This window comes from Pelodiscus sinensis, chromosome 4, assembly GCF_049634645.1.
Source record: "Pelodiscus sinensis isolate JC-2024 chromosome 4, ASM4963464v1, whole genome shotgun sequence".
Taxonomy (NCBI): domain Eukaryota; kingdom Metazoa; phylum Chordata; order Testudines; family Trionychidae; genus Pelodiscus; species Pelodiscus sinensis.
Genome location: NC_134714.1, coordinates 10,310,919 through 10,324,942, shown reverse-complemented (window position 1 = coordinate 10,324,942; position 14,024 = coordinate 10,310,919). Strand labels below are relative to the sequence as shown.

Sequence of the window (14,024 nt, the reverse complement as noted above, 5' to 3'; positions counted from 1 at the left end):
GCACCCCGAAAAAGGAGGTATACCAGACTTGCAGAAAAAGGATTTTTTTGTGCAAAAAGAAAACATCCACATTGCTTGTTTTTTGCGCAAAAACCCCTAGCACAAAAACAGATTGGCAGAAAATATGCAAATGAGATCACAATGAATGCAAATGAGTCCCTCATTAGCATATTTTTGCAGAGAAAACTTGGTAGTGTAGATGTAGCCAAATAGGGGGAGTGGAAAATACAGGTCACTACATCAGAGAGATCTGGGGTCCTCCATTAACAGGGCACAAGCCATCAATGTGCATTTTTAATACAGCGAAATGTAAATGTACATATCTGGGAACCAAGCACATTGGCCAGACTTACAGAGCAGGGGCTGTCTCCAGAGAAGTAGTGATGCAGCAAAAAAAATGAGAGTCAGGGTGGATAATGGGCTGAACATGAGCTCCAGTGTGAAGCTGGGGTGAAAATAGCCAGTGTGATCTCAGGCTGCATAAATGGAGGTATCTGGAGTAGGAGCAGAGAGTTAATTTTACCTCTGCGTTTGGCACAGGGGCTACCGTTGTTGGAATCCTGTGTCCAGATCTTGTGCCCACAATTCAAGAAGGCTTGTTGGGAAACTGAGGCACAGAGTGGGACTGTGAATTGCCTTTGGTCACCCAGCAGACCGATAGCCATGCCAGAAATAGAACCCAAGTGTCCTGATTCCAGTCACGGGGGTCGATCCTATAACTGAAAACCCAGAACTATTTCAGGAGATATTTTTATTTGTATACAATTAAACAGGTCATGCAGATGTCATGGGTTCTGGCCTGGAATGTTTCTAACCAATTAGTTTTGTTGCCTTACAAATGAATATAGTTAATGGCTTTAAAAATATATCTGTGTTCCTGTTCTGTAATTTATCGGTAACCAACAACTGGCAATAAATGTTCATAAGATGCAAACAGAAGACATTGGTACAAAATAACAGATAATGTAAATGCAGGAAGAAGTGCTAAGGGTATGTGTGTGTTTTATGCATGTATGTACTACACATACTGTGCACACACCATCAATATTTTTTCGGTATGTCACAAACTATTGCATCATATATCTGAGTGAGTTTATTTCACACAAATCTGAGTGGGTTTATTTACACACACACACACACACACACACACACACACACACGTAAAATAAAATAAATTAAATTCTCAAAAGCACTGAAAGAAAATTGCAGAATAACCAAAACCTGAATTTCATATATGCCAGAAGAGAAAAAGCAAATATTTTACAGTGCATAATTACAGTGCATTATTAGATTGCGTATGTGTGTGTGTGTATGTATCACATACATTTGACATACTGTAAACACACTCTTAGACAGTTCCATACCAATTTATTGAAGATGCATGTAAATTAGACAAACACTCAGCAAAAACAACCCTCAGATTACTTGGATTCTCAAAGTACAGAGATCACTTGCAACAAATTGCAAAAAAGTAATCAAAAGCTTGGAGGTTTGTTTGTTTCTTTTTTTTAAGGAGGAAAGACAGAATGTAAAAGGCACTGCCACATATGACAAGATGAGGATCAGTTTGAAAAGATTCCACAATATCTGTTACCCAAAGCTTTGTTAATCTTTAAAAACCTAGAATGATTATTTGCAGGGAAACTGTAACTTTCCCATGCTATAATAAATAGCTCCCAGGTACATGCCTGAAGATTCTGCTTTTGGGTTTTGTGAGTATTTTTCAAAAAGAAGCTATTATTTGTTCATTTTTCTGTAACCATTATTGCACATTAAAAACCCATCTGACGAAAGGCATATGGATGCGAGTGGGGGGGTCATTCCTAATTGAACAGCGCAGGACTCGTGAGGTTAATTACAGATATTAACGCTGCTGTTCTTCAGCTTCTTGCCCTCGCGAAGGCTCCAGCTTCCAAATGACCTGGCTCCCACAATAAGACTCTCGTTAGCCCATTAACTAATTGATAAAAATGTGAGTGTTTCGAATGAGTCTAATTAAATCACCGAGCCTTACAATTACACGTCCATTTGGAAGCTGCTGAGAGATGGTAACCTCAGCTGGCATTGTAGGCGAATAAAAGATAAAAATAAAAGGGAGCTTAACCAAAGTTCATTTTGAAAGCTGCTCATTTGAAGACAAAGTACACATTTGCCTGGAACGGATACATACACCACTTCAGGCGACTCCGGTATCCGGCAAAGAAATCGGGTGTTCAGCAATGATATTTCCCACTGCCCCCAAAGTATGCATGAAGTTCTCCGTCATCTATGTGATGGAATGAATAGAATTTTTAAACACTTTTTGTGTCTCGATAACTATATAGACCCCATGGGAGTTGCAGAATGACCGATATCGCTTATCTAGAAGCATTACGATTGTATTCTGTGATCCTCCGTAACCATGGACTGTACGCTGATGCAGCATCTGTTTCCATAGATTTGAGGATATTGTTGTTTTGTGGCCGCTCTACTGTCCATGAAGACTCGCCTTGGTTCAGTGGGCTGAAACTGTGGGGCTGTGCTGCTTCAAGAGAATTGATTTGGTGCTGTAGCCTCAGGCAGGTGAGGAACGTGGGGTGTCAGGCTACATCCTGGGTGAAGAGTCAACTGAGAATAGTTAAAGGGGATGGTTCTGGAATGCTGATGGATGTGCCCTAGTTACAGGGGGAATATGGAAGAAAGTTACAATGTTCCATTCTTTCTGGAGAGGCCTCCTCTGGTGTCCTGGGAGTCAGTGGGTATCCTCACATTGACCTCCGGGCATCCGCGTTGTATTTCAGATGTTGTGACCATGCGTGGAGAGAAAGGCAGACTCTGAGATAACTACCTCATTTAGGGCTTTATAAATATGTAACAAGTGTCTTGAATTTTATCTACAACGGACTTGGCAGCCAGTTTAGAGCACAGGCACACTAAGCTCTTGCTCGCGGAAGATGGCCAGTTGTGTGTGGCACTATATTTAACTTCAAAATGGCCTTCAAAGGTAACCCAAGGTAGAGTCTAATGAAGTAGATTAGCTTGGATGTGGTAAAGACAAAGATAATCACATCAAGGTCCACACCTAAGCAGAAAGGATGTGAGCTCCTGGCACAAGAACACACACACACACACACACACACACACACACACACACACACCCACCCAAGATGGGGGAATTTAATATATTTTATTTGACCTCCCTTTGCTGTTGGAAGGGACAAGCTTTCAGATGTCGTGAAGCTCCTCTTCAAGTCTGGGGGTGGTAACTACTAACTAGAATGTCTAAACTAAGTACAAACTGGGGCAGATTACTAAGCATAAGGGGTTCTGATGTTGTAGGACAGGGGCGGACAAAATATGTCCTGTGGGCCAGACCTGTCCCACCACCATCTCATGGTCCAGCAGGAGCCTTGGGTAGGCTCCCTGCCTGCCACACCCCCATATGCCACTCAAGGCAGCCGGCTGTGGGGGCCATGTGCTCTTTGCATGCTGGGAGGGAGGGGCTCCACACCCTGTCCCCTCCTCCAGAACAATCATGAAGCTCTCATTGGCCGGAAACCTTTGTGACACAGGCAGCATACAGAGGCCTTCTGCCCCCAAAGGGCATGCGGTGTGCAGAGATGCACATGGCCCCTGCAGCTGGCTACTTTGAGCAGCAAGTGGGAGCATGGCAGGCAGGGATCCTGCCTGAGGGTCCCACTGGGCTGCTAGTGGGGAGCTGCCTCAGGTAAATGCTTCCTGGCCAGAGGTTGGACTTGGCACCCCACTCCCTCCTGCATCCTAACTCCCTGCCTCAGGTCACAAACCAAACCATCTACAACCCCTCCTGCACACCTGTCCCAGATGACAATCCCCTCCCAGATCCTGCACCCCCTCCAACAACCCCCCTCCAGGTTTTTTGTCCTCTCCTGCACTCATACACCCTCTCAGACCCTGCACCCCAATCCCCTGCCCCAGGTCACAACACCCTCCTTCACTCTAATTCCCTCCCTGACCCCATAGCCCCCTACAACTCAACCCTGACCCCGAGCTTCCTTCTGTGCCCAACCTCCATCCCAGACCCCGCTTCTGAGAGTGTCCCCCTTGACCACTTACCAAATTCTTGGAATGGAACCCCCATCAAAAAGTGTTGCTGCTGAGAGAGAGCAGTTAAAATGAGGTAGCCAATTAAGGATCAGCAGATAGCATGCCATAGGGTGTGTTATGGATTGTTGTAGGGAGCCACGAAACCCGTGTCTTTGTAAAGTCCATGGGTTTTAGGGTCCAGCAGATTTACCAATGTATGTTCCCAGGCTTGGGGGTGTGGGTTTCCTTTGGGAAGGAGGACTGAGAGGTCAGACTCCGAGTGTTTCTCACAGGGGGGTTTCGTCTTAGATCATTTTTCTGTGTGAGTTCCTGCGAGAGCCCAGCAATTGTCCCATTTCACCCCCCCCCCCCCCCCCCAGAGTTGATGTGCAGGAGGCATTATAACACACGTCATGATCGAGATGCGTAAGACCCAGGGGTTTTGACAGGTGTGTGATGGGGGATATCAATTTTCGAAGAAGTGGAGATACGTGTTCAGGTTTTGCATCTGTTGTTTTGCCAGGGCCTGATGCTCCTTTGAGCTGGTCCTGGTCTGGGGAGCTCATTTCTGAAAATGAGCTCAGTGAGTCTGAGAGGTTGTTTGAAGGCCGTCATGTCCACCACTCCTGCTACCAGAGTATTAAGGAGTGGAGGTGAATCAGGTTATGAACTGGCTGGACAAAATGGGGGAAGCAGATGGAGTGTTTCCTAAATTTTTCAGACTCTTTCCCTCTGCCTTACCTGCCTTGACCCTAAGCCAAATGGCTTTCATCCAGGCCCTATCTCTGGCAAACGTTGGAAAAGCATCGAAATGATCCAATCTGAACTGGGTGAAAAGGAGGCAGAGAGCTGAGTTTCACCAGCACATGGTGAAAGTAGCCAATTCAGCCTTGCTATCTCCTTCCAGGGACTCACCGCGGATGTTGAACAGCACAGGTGATCAGAATGAACTCCATGGGACAGAAAAACTTGAGGAGGAAAGAGAGCTTCCAGCACATCGCTCTGAGATCTCTTTGACATCATAGGCACTGTCTCATATTTAATTCTCTCGCCCTTCCCACCGTATATGTAGTCTGAGATAAAAATCGATATTTAACTGCAGTTAAGATTGCCAACACATCTCTGAATCTTGGTTAAAAAAATAGCTGGTTGAAGTTTTCTAGATTTCAAGCTTGCGACAAAATTTTCCATCAAAAACTTCATTTTCAATAAAAGGAAAAAAATCTAAAAGTTGCAGTGCAAGTTATCAGAGATAATTTGGGGGATGGGACCATCTAAAAAGACAGTCACAATTTTTCAACCAATGAAACATTTCCTCAAAGCTCTGACCTTTTTTAAGATTTTTTTTTAAATGTTCAGTCTTTGTTATGATACTTTCAGTCAGCAGTAATCAAAACCTAACAAACAGGTTACTGGTTAAAAGAAACTGGGCATTCCAAGTTAAAGCTAAACAGACTAGAACTTGAACTTTTGGAAATACTCTCAAGTTCAGTAGCAATGCTCTATGACCTCTGCTCTTGTAAATTAATACCAAGGTGCACAAAAAGTCACATATTTTGCCAGTGGGAATCTGGATATAACATCAGCTAGAAGGGTGCAAGAAAACAGAATGTGTGTTATGGCACTTTGGCTCAAGATCAATGCAAGGTCAATTGCCAATTTGTTTGGTTACAGGCAGGTGTAGCAGATCAGTGTTAATTACCTGCGATCAAATGTAACATTATAGCACAGATTAGAATAGTAAGGTATATAAAGAAATATAGAGCAGCTTAACCACAGCTCCAGATAAATCAAGATGTCACCTTTTCCCATGTAAAAGCAAGTTGCCTTTAATACTGATCAAACAAATACAAATATCTGAGTGTCTGACCATATAAGGGAACCGCTGTAGTATGAAAGACCAAAAGAATGTGAAAAGACCATTTAGAAATATTTGTGGTGTTATCTGAATTGAAGTGTTACCAAGAAACATGTAAACGACTTGCTTCTGAAATATAAAGTGTCAGCCCCAGGCACATATGACATAACTGCTGGATAATAAGGAAATGGCCCATTAAGGAATGAAATGCACATTTGGCAACTACCATGCCTGCTTTATCTCAGGACTTACCCTAGTAATTGCTTCATAACATTCTAAAAATAGTAATATATTCCACCCCAGGCCAGGAAGAATAAAAAATATGTTTCAATTTAGAATTTAAAGGACACGTTTTTAAGAACAGCCCGCAATTTTGCTACGGGCAGTGGCTGTGAATAGAGATAATGACTTTTAGACCTTGAACTACAAGATTTCCAGGCACAAACCAGGTAGTTACACATTTAATATTGCCATTTCCATATCCAATTATGTACCTCTGCAAAAATTTGTGCCAGGACTGATTTCCATGAACAATTCTGAATGAAAAGTTGGAGAATAGATTAAGGCATCTTTAAACATGTAGTCCTAAAATTTTCTGACCAAAATCTACTAACTTTTGCTCATCCTACAAAGAACCATCAACACTGAAAATGTACATTATGATTTTCAAAAGCCCTTAAAGTCAATGGGAGTTTAAAAATTGATGTTAATGAGTGTGATTAGGCCAAAATTGAGAGTTTTTGAAAATCCTACCCATTTTATTTATCACTACCTCCATCATCTCTACTTCTACCTATTGCCAAAAGATTCACCTTTCCCGTCAACAACCACAAAAATCCCCTATAGGTACCTGCCAAGTCCCTGAGAAATTAAGTCCCTTTGTTTTATCTCTTCCCATATACAAGGAAAACGTAGTTTGATAAATGTAGTTTGCTGTGTAATGTTTATGACTCAGTACTTCCCTCTAGGTAGTACCATCTGTCTCCAAGAATCTACGGTAGAACACCGATGAATTTTTAACACACTGGTAAAATCATTTACCGAAAATTGTTTCATTCTCCCTTGAGGAATTTTCAGTTAAACAAACCCAGGATTATTATTTGCTTTAATTACTCTCCTCCACTTACCTAGAGCAATGGCACCTCTGCCCCATTATAAATCAGAAAACTGTGTTTGTTTTTATTTTCAAAACATACTTACATAGTGGCTTGATCCATCAATGCTGACGTCAACGGGAGTTTTTCCATGGAGTTCAATAAGCATTGGAATAGTTCCCATGCCATTGTCTGAGAGCCTCTTCTGGTGTTTAAAACAACACAGTAGTCAGCAGGTGCACTGGGCCACTAACACCCACTGATAATCACAATTGTAATTCATTCCCAAACAATGACTTCATTGTGTCATGATGAACAAACACCATCTCCTCGTCTAGAAGGTTGACAGACAGGGATGAGAGTGTGTTTGAGAGTTCAGGAACTCCCATAAAGAAACAACAAAGAGTCCTGTGGCACCTTAGGGTACATCTATACTGCAATGCTATTTCAGGATACCAGAGTATCCCAAAATAGCTATCCCGTGTCTTCACAGCAAGCCTGTTATTTCAGGCTTGCGAGTCCGACATCCCTGTAAACCTCATTCAATGAGGAGTAACAGATGTTTCGGAATAGTGCTTTATTTTGAAATTTGTGTTGACAGCGCCAAGTGACAAAATAATCTATTTTGAAATAGCATCGAAATAAAATATGCAATTTGCATAGCTCAAATTGTGTATCTTACTTCGAGTTACAGTGCAGTGTAGATGCAGATGCACCCTTACATACTAACATATGTGTGTGTGTGTGTATATATATATATATATATATAGAGAGAGAGAGAGAGAGAGAGAGAGAGAGAGAGAGAGAGAATGTATCATGAGTTTTCATGGGTAAAACCCACTTCTTAGATGAGCTGGAGTGGAAATAACAGAAACCAAATATTTATAACAGGAAAAAAAAGTGCCTATCACTTGTAGGACAGGTGCTAAGGAGGCTAATTAAGTGGGCTGGAAGTGTCCCATTCTTACCTTTTGATGTAAAAATTAGGGCTGTCAATTGACCTGCGTTAATGCCTGTGATTAACACAGGGAAGGATTAAGGCATTAATTTTTTAATGCGTTAATCGCAAGCTTTAATGCTGTGCTGCCCCTCTGAAGTGCCATTCTGGAGCTTCAAAGGGGCAGCACAAGCAGAGCCCCTTTGAAGCACTGCAGCGGCACTTCAAAGGGACTTTACAACGCAGAGCTGGGGACTCCAGCTGTTCCCGAGCTCCTAATGCGCTGTCCCTTGGAAACACTGCTGCGGCGTTTCAAAGGGGCAGTGCTGCATGGAGCCCAGAGTCAGCTGGGGACGCTAGCTGATCCCGGGGTCCATGCAGTGCTGCCCCATTGAAATGCCGCTGTGGCATTCCAAAGGGGAGGCGAACGCAATTAATTGCGATTAATTTTTAAAATCGCTTTACAGCCCCAGTAAAAATGCAGTTGTTAAAGGCAGGGGACAGTGGCTTTGTAATGTGACATCCCGTTAATATGTTTCTTCAAGCCCAGGGAAACTGTCACGTTTGTAGATGAATTCCGCACCCTCTCTCTGTAACTGGCTGGTTAAATTCCTTTGTAGAAGAATGGCTACTAGCATGTTGGCAATTCTCTGCCACCTCTCCCCAGCGCCACACTTCCGCTGATCCCCGCTAGAGCTCTACGTGGGGAGAGGTCTCTCAGATAACCTGGATCCAAACCACTCAGCAACTTAACATTCCAATCCAGGGTTAGAAAAGAATAGGTTACCCAGAGGTGGGTGGGTAGAAGGGCTCCTTTATGGCAGTTACTTGTTCCGTCTCAGACTCCCCCAACCTTGGGATCTCAGTGAGCAAAGGAACCCCAGACGCACCCTTTTTATCTTGATTAGTATCTAAATACACTTATCAGTTATGTCCCTCCTTAAGCCCTAATGTGAACACCCATCTAATGCATAATCATAACCATGTGATGAATCAAATGATACACACCTCTATTTACGGCTTACGGCTTTTTAGTTGATGTAGGCAGTTTTCACATCACATGACTCCTTGAATCTGCAACGCACAAGGGGGAAAGGAGTTGTGATCCTGAATGTGTACTTCAGAGCAAATGGGAACGGATAAGGGAGTAAGGAGGACAGCACGGTTAACGCAGACCATTCATGAAAAGTTGCATCCTGGGTACAGCTGTAACTTATCTATCCTGAGCAAGCAGAAAAGGAGGAATCAAAGTAAGTCTATCAATCAGTAGAAGCAATGCCTGTCCATGCTGTATCCCCATCAGCATGGTAGTAATTACCCATCAGCATAGTAACAATTACCCTTATTTAACCCTTGCACACACCAGCACCTGAATTCCACTCAAGCCCACTTGCAATGAGCGAGTGTAGACTACAGGGTTCTCCCTGGAAAGTTCTGCTTAAAAAAGGGATTGGTGAATAATGGAAAAACTGTACCTTCCAGAAAGCCTAACAGTGCAACTAGAGCATTGTACAGTAGCCTACTCTTGCGGAGACAAAGGCACAGATATGTGTAGTAAGGGCCACATCAGAAAGAAAAGTCACGCTTGTTTTCATAGCTGGAGAGTATGCTCTTCACCACAGCTGCCCCATGAACAGCCAATAGCCACCCCATGGCTAACAAGACCCCCTACATTTCCAACCTGAGTTAAAAATAATGCTAAACACCAACGCTTCTATTACATTCCCAGAGCCACTTGTCCAAATCCCAGCAGAGCAAATACTGAGGTTGTCCCCTGGAGTCATTTCTCTGAACAGATGGAAAAAAAATATCCATCTGGATCTGTGATTTTTTCTGCATAGTAAACAAACTCCTCACTGGAACCATACTATTTTCCTAAGAACCACAAACATGTTCATCTCTGAACGATGTGCCTCTAGCCCTGATGATAGTGTTGTTTCTCTACTACTTCATCTCCCCATCACAATTGTTTGCATTGCTCGCTAGATTTCTAATGACTAGTTTTTTTTGCGGCTGAACTCATATAGGCATCATGGAGGTTAAGCAAAGAAAACAGATCTGCAAACATATGCACATCTGACATCATGGAAAGAACCTGAGACCTGTATCTACAAACATTCCATTCCCTCAAGTATAAAGGGATCCAGCTAGTTTTAAATCTGGATTCTGTGTATAGAGCCACATGCTATGCTGCTTCTTGTACAAAATATTTTAACTGTCCTAAATTTTCCCAGGCTTATCTCCTATGTGTGTCTTTTCTCACTAAAAGTACTCCACACCTTCTTCATGACCAATAACCCAAATATTTCCTTTATAAAATTGGGCTGGCCAATGAGAGAACAGAAAGTACACCATGTGACTGAGACGTCAACTCACACAGACCAAAAGCACATTTCAGACACAGGCCATTCAAATGAGCATTTGCTATGAAGGGCAGAATCCAATCCCAGCTACATTTGCCAAAAACATCTCAAATGATCATGAAGGACCACTCAATGTGTGAAAACCTAACCAGTTTGCATAAAACTTGCTATCTCAGGAAAAGCCCACATCTCGCCATTGAATTGTTTTCAAGCTAGCCTGACAAACCTGTGCTTGCAGCCATCTGTGCAGGACAAATCAGTCATGAGCTTTCATAGAAAAAAGGTCTCCCAATCAAACTTCCATTGAGACCCGCCGGAGGGCTGCAATTCTTGCAAAACTCTACAAGAGAATATCAAACGTTAGGGAAGGAAAACAAAATCATGGAACACTGAGGCACAACCAATAGCTGGACTGTGGGACTCAAAATATAACAAATTGTACCAGCATGGAATACATTCCCAACAACTAACACACCTGCTCTTCTACCAAGAATGAAAAATGCCAGAGAAGACAGTAAGCCCCTGATTCTAAATATGAAAACTTTTATACGTCAGTAACTTTACCATGAAATTATTGGCATTTCTCACAGGTGTAAAACTACTCATGTGTGGGTTTGCAGGATCAGGGCCTGGGGCAGCAAACTCCATGGGAAGTATCTCTAGGTAATTATTCAAATAAGCCTTCAGTAAATGTTTGTGGCCAAGCAGCACCATATGTACTGTATACTGATTTTGTAGTAAAAGGGATTACACAAGTGGTTGTGTCCATTTTGTATATTATTCAGATACAACAGATGGGAAATTGGCATGCCATATAACATAAAAATTCAGTATTCACCCAAGTGGGCTGGTAAATTACCATAAACCATTTATGAATATCCCTCAACCATGAAGCTTAATAGTAAATAAAATTAAAAAGGGGAACGCTCAGCCCAAAACTAGCAAATGGCTAACATGGAACGAGGCTTTGAAGCTGAGAGCAGACCTCGTTCCATGAAAGTTCCCACTGAAATCAACAAGACAACGCGTAGAGTAGGATACTCTTCCACAGGGTCCCAGAATCTGGTGCTAGAAAACTGAAGCATTAAAAACTAGACGGGTTCATGCAAATTAGGAAGTTTTAAAATAAATGAGTCCAAGGATATTTTTGAGTTTTAACATTTATTTTCATTGATTGCATGTGTGAAAGACAGCACAACTGGGAGTTCTCAACTCACTCAGCTCAGCAAGAGGAGAAGAGATAAACTAGTAATGCTAGAAGAAAAACAACGCATGATCATTGATGTTTCCATGCAAATTGTTTCACTGAAACCCACCCATATCCCTCCCTGCTAAAAGAGCTAATAAAGTATATTTTGAAAACAAATTCTAACAGTCCCTAAAGGAGCTAACCACCAACCTTCTTTACGAGCAGATGGTCTATTTTCTTAGTTGAATAATGGTTCTTGGGCACATTCTAAATTAACAAGCTTGGCATTCAGGTCTTTGAATTCCTCAGGCTCGGGACTGTACAGTATCAGTGGATCACTGGAACCCTGCCCCTTTTTCCAATTTTGCAAAACGCCCCTTGCAGAAAGTGATAAACCACATAAGCGAGGTTTGTGGCTTGCCGAGGTTACGATTCTTTGATACCCTTCCCAACGATGGCCAGCAGTGACTCTTGATGAATTTGGGAATCCAGCTGAACTAGGTAAGAAACATCAGATATGTGATAAGTCAGTCCGAATATGAGACCAAAAATTATTTATGACTAGACAAAGCCCCCTCAATCCACCAATGGCTTCACCACTGGTGACATCCCCGCAAATCTAATTTAAGGTACATAAGGTTCATTCTAATCATCTGAATGGTGTAAAATGAAGCAGTTGATTCTCCTTTATCAATTAGTTAATTAATAATTGTATTACCGTAGCACCTAGGAGTCCTAGTCACAAACCAGGACTCCACTGTGCTAGGCACTATACAAACAGAAGAAAACGATAATCCCTCCCCAAGGGGATTTCAATCTAAATAGTAGACAAGAGGTTATGGACCAGAGTGACTGGCTGGAGGGCAGTGTTGTCCACAGTGTTCAAGAAAGAAGATTATAGGGAATAACTATTTTTTTAAAAAGGGAATAAAGTGGACCCATGGAATTACAGACCAGTCTAATTTTGATACCTAGAAACATATGGGGACAAATGATTAAACAATCAATGTGTAAGCATCTAAAAGATAATAGGGTAATTAGTAATAGCCATCATGGGAGTGTCAAGAATAACAGACCAACGCAATTCCTTCTCTGACAGGATTACTATCTCAGTGGATGGTGGAAGCAGTAGACCTAATGTATCTTAATTTAAGTATGATTTCTGACATTCCACATGACATTCTCATAGGCAAACTCTAGTGCAGTTATTCAGGAGGGGTCAAGGTTTACTGCAGAGGTGTCCTTACAGGTCTTTGCTCTATTGATGATGATAACCAGAAGGCTGTTTGCGTGTATGCTCAGTGATGTGTGCCATGTTGACTTGTGCACTTAGTCGCCTCAGCAGACCCCAAGAGAGCCCCCAAAGATCACAAATCAGATAAGGACTGAAGGTGCCCAGCCAGGTTTATTGTTAAGAGAAGTACAATAATAGTTGTCAGTAGACTCAACTGAACCACTACGCATTTGTACCCCATAACAATGGAATGACTCAATCTGTGAGAAATTTCCACTGCCCCTAGGTCATACAAAGACTGTCCCCCCCAAGACACCACTTTAAATACAGGTAGAATCAAATTACACATCACTGCTGACGTATCAGGTTGCCACTCTCTGACACTACTTAGATACCACCCATCACCCTGTACCTCGTGGTTTTATTAGATCATCTCTATCCGTCCTGCTGTTATTTTAGACCCTTTCCTGAACCTGTATCTGTGAGGAGTGGGTACCAAGGTCTTTTTTAATGAGCTAGTGGTATCATGTGATTTCCACTTATGATCAGTACCAATTACTGTTCTACACCTGGGCCTATTAGCAAGTAGTGTTTTGCACTCTCGGCCCCGTTCATGCCAAATTCTGTAAGCAGGGGCCTGCCTCTTGCTCACAGCTTAGCTTTGCTTTGTGTTAGTCATGTTCTGTCCGTTGTTAGCAAGGCCTCAGCCCAGGCCTGTGCTTCATGGGCTTTTGTTTTAGGCCTTCATCTTACTTCATATGGAACTGCAGCCTAGATTAAATTTCTATAAAAAGAGGGCACACTACTGGTTGAATGGTTGTACTCAAAGTGTATTTATCATCGGTTCATGGACCAACTGGAAGGGTGTATCTAGTGGCATTCCACAGGGGTCAGTCCTGAGTCCGCTACTATTCAATATTTCATGAATGACTTGGATACTGAACTGGAGAAATATGCTTATTAAATTTGCAGATGATTACAAGTAGTGAGAAATTGCAAGCGATTTGGAGGACGGGATTAAAATTCAAAACTGACCTCGACACATTGGAGATTTAATCTGAAACCAACAAGATGAAATACAATAAAGATAGGTTCAAAGTACTACACTCAGGAAGGAAAATTCAAATGCAGAACAACAAAATGGGGACTATCAGGCTAAGAGGTCTTACTGCTGGAAAAGATCTAGAGAGGGTTCAATGACTCAAATTGAGCATGAGTCAACACTGTGATACTATTAGGAAAAAGGCTAATATCACTGTGGGGTTTATTAACAGGAGTGTCATATGTAAGACAGGGGATGTACTT

At 42.3% G+C, this 14,024-nt stretch overlaps 1 long non-coding RNA gene across 1 annotated transcript; it reads left to right on the top strand.

Moving 5' to 3' along the window:
- Positions 1–3,567: 3,567 nt before the first annotated feature.
- LOC142828944 (uncharacterized) lies at positions 3,568–5,145 on the top strand. Its single transcript, XR_012903118.1, has 2 exons — positions 3,568–3,706; positions 4,952–5,145. It is a non-coding gene; the product is annotated as an uncharacterized LOC142828944 (long non-coding RNA).
- Positions 5,146–14,024: the final 8,879 nt, after the last annotated feature.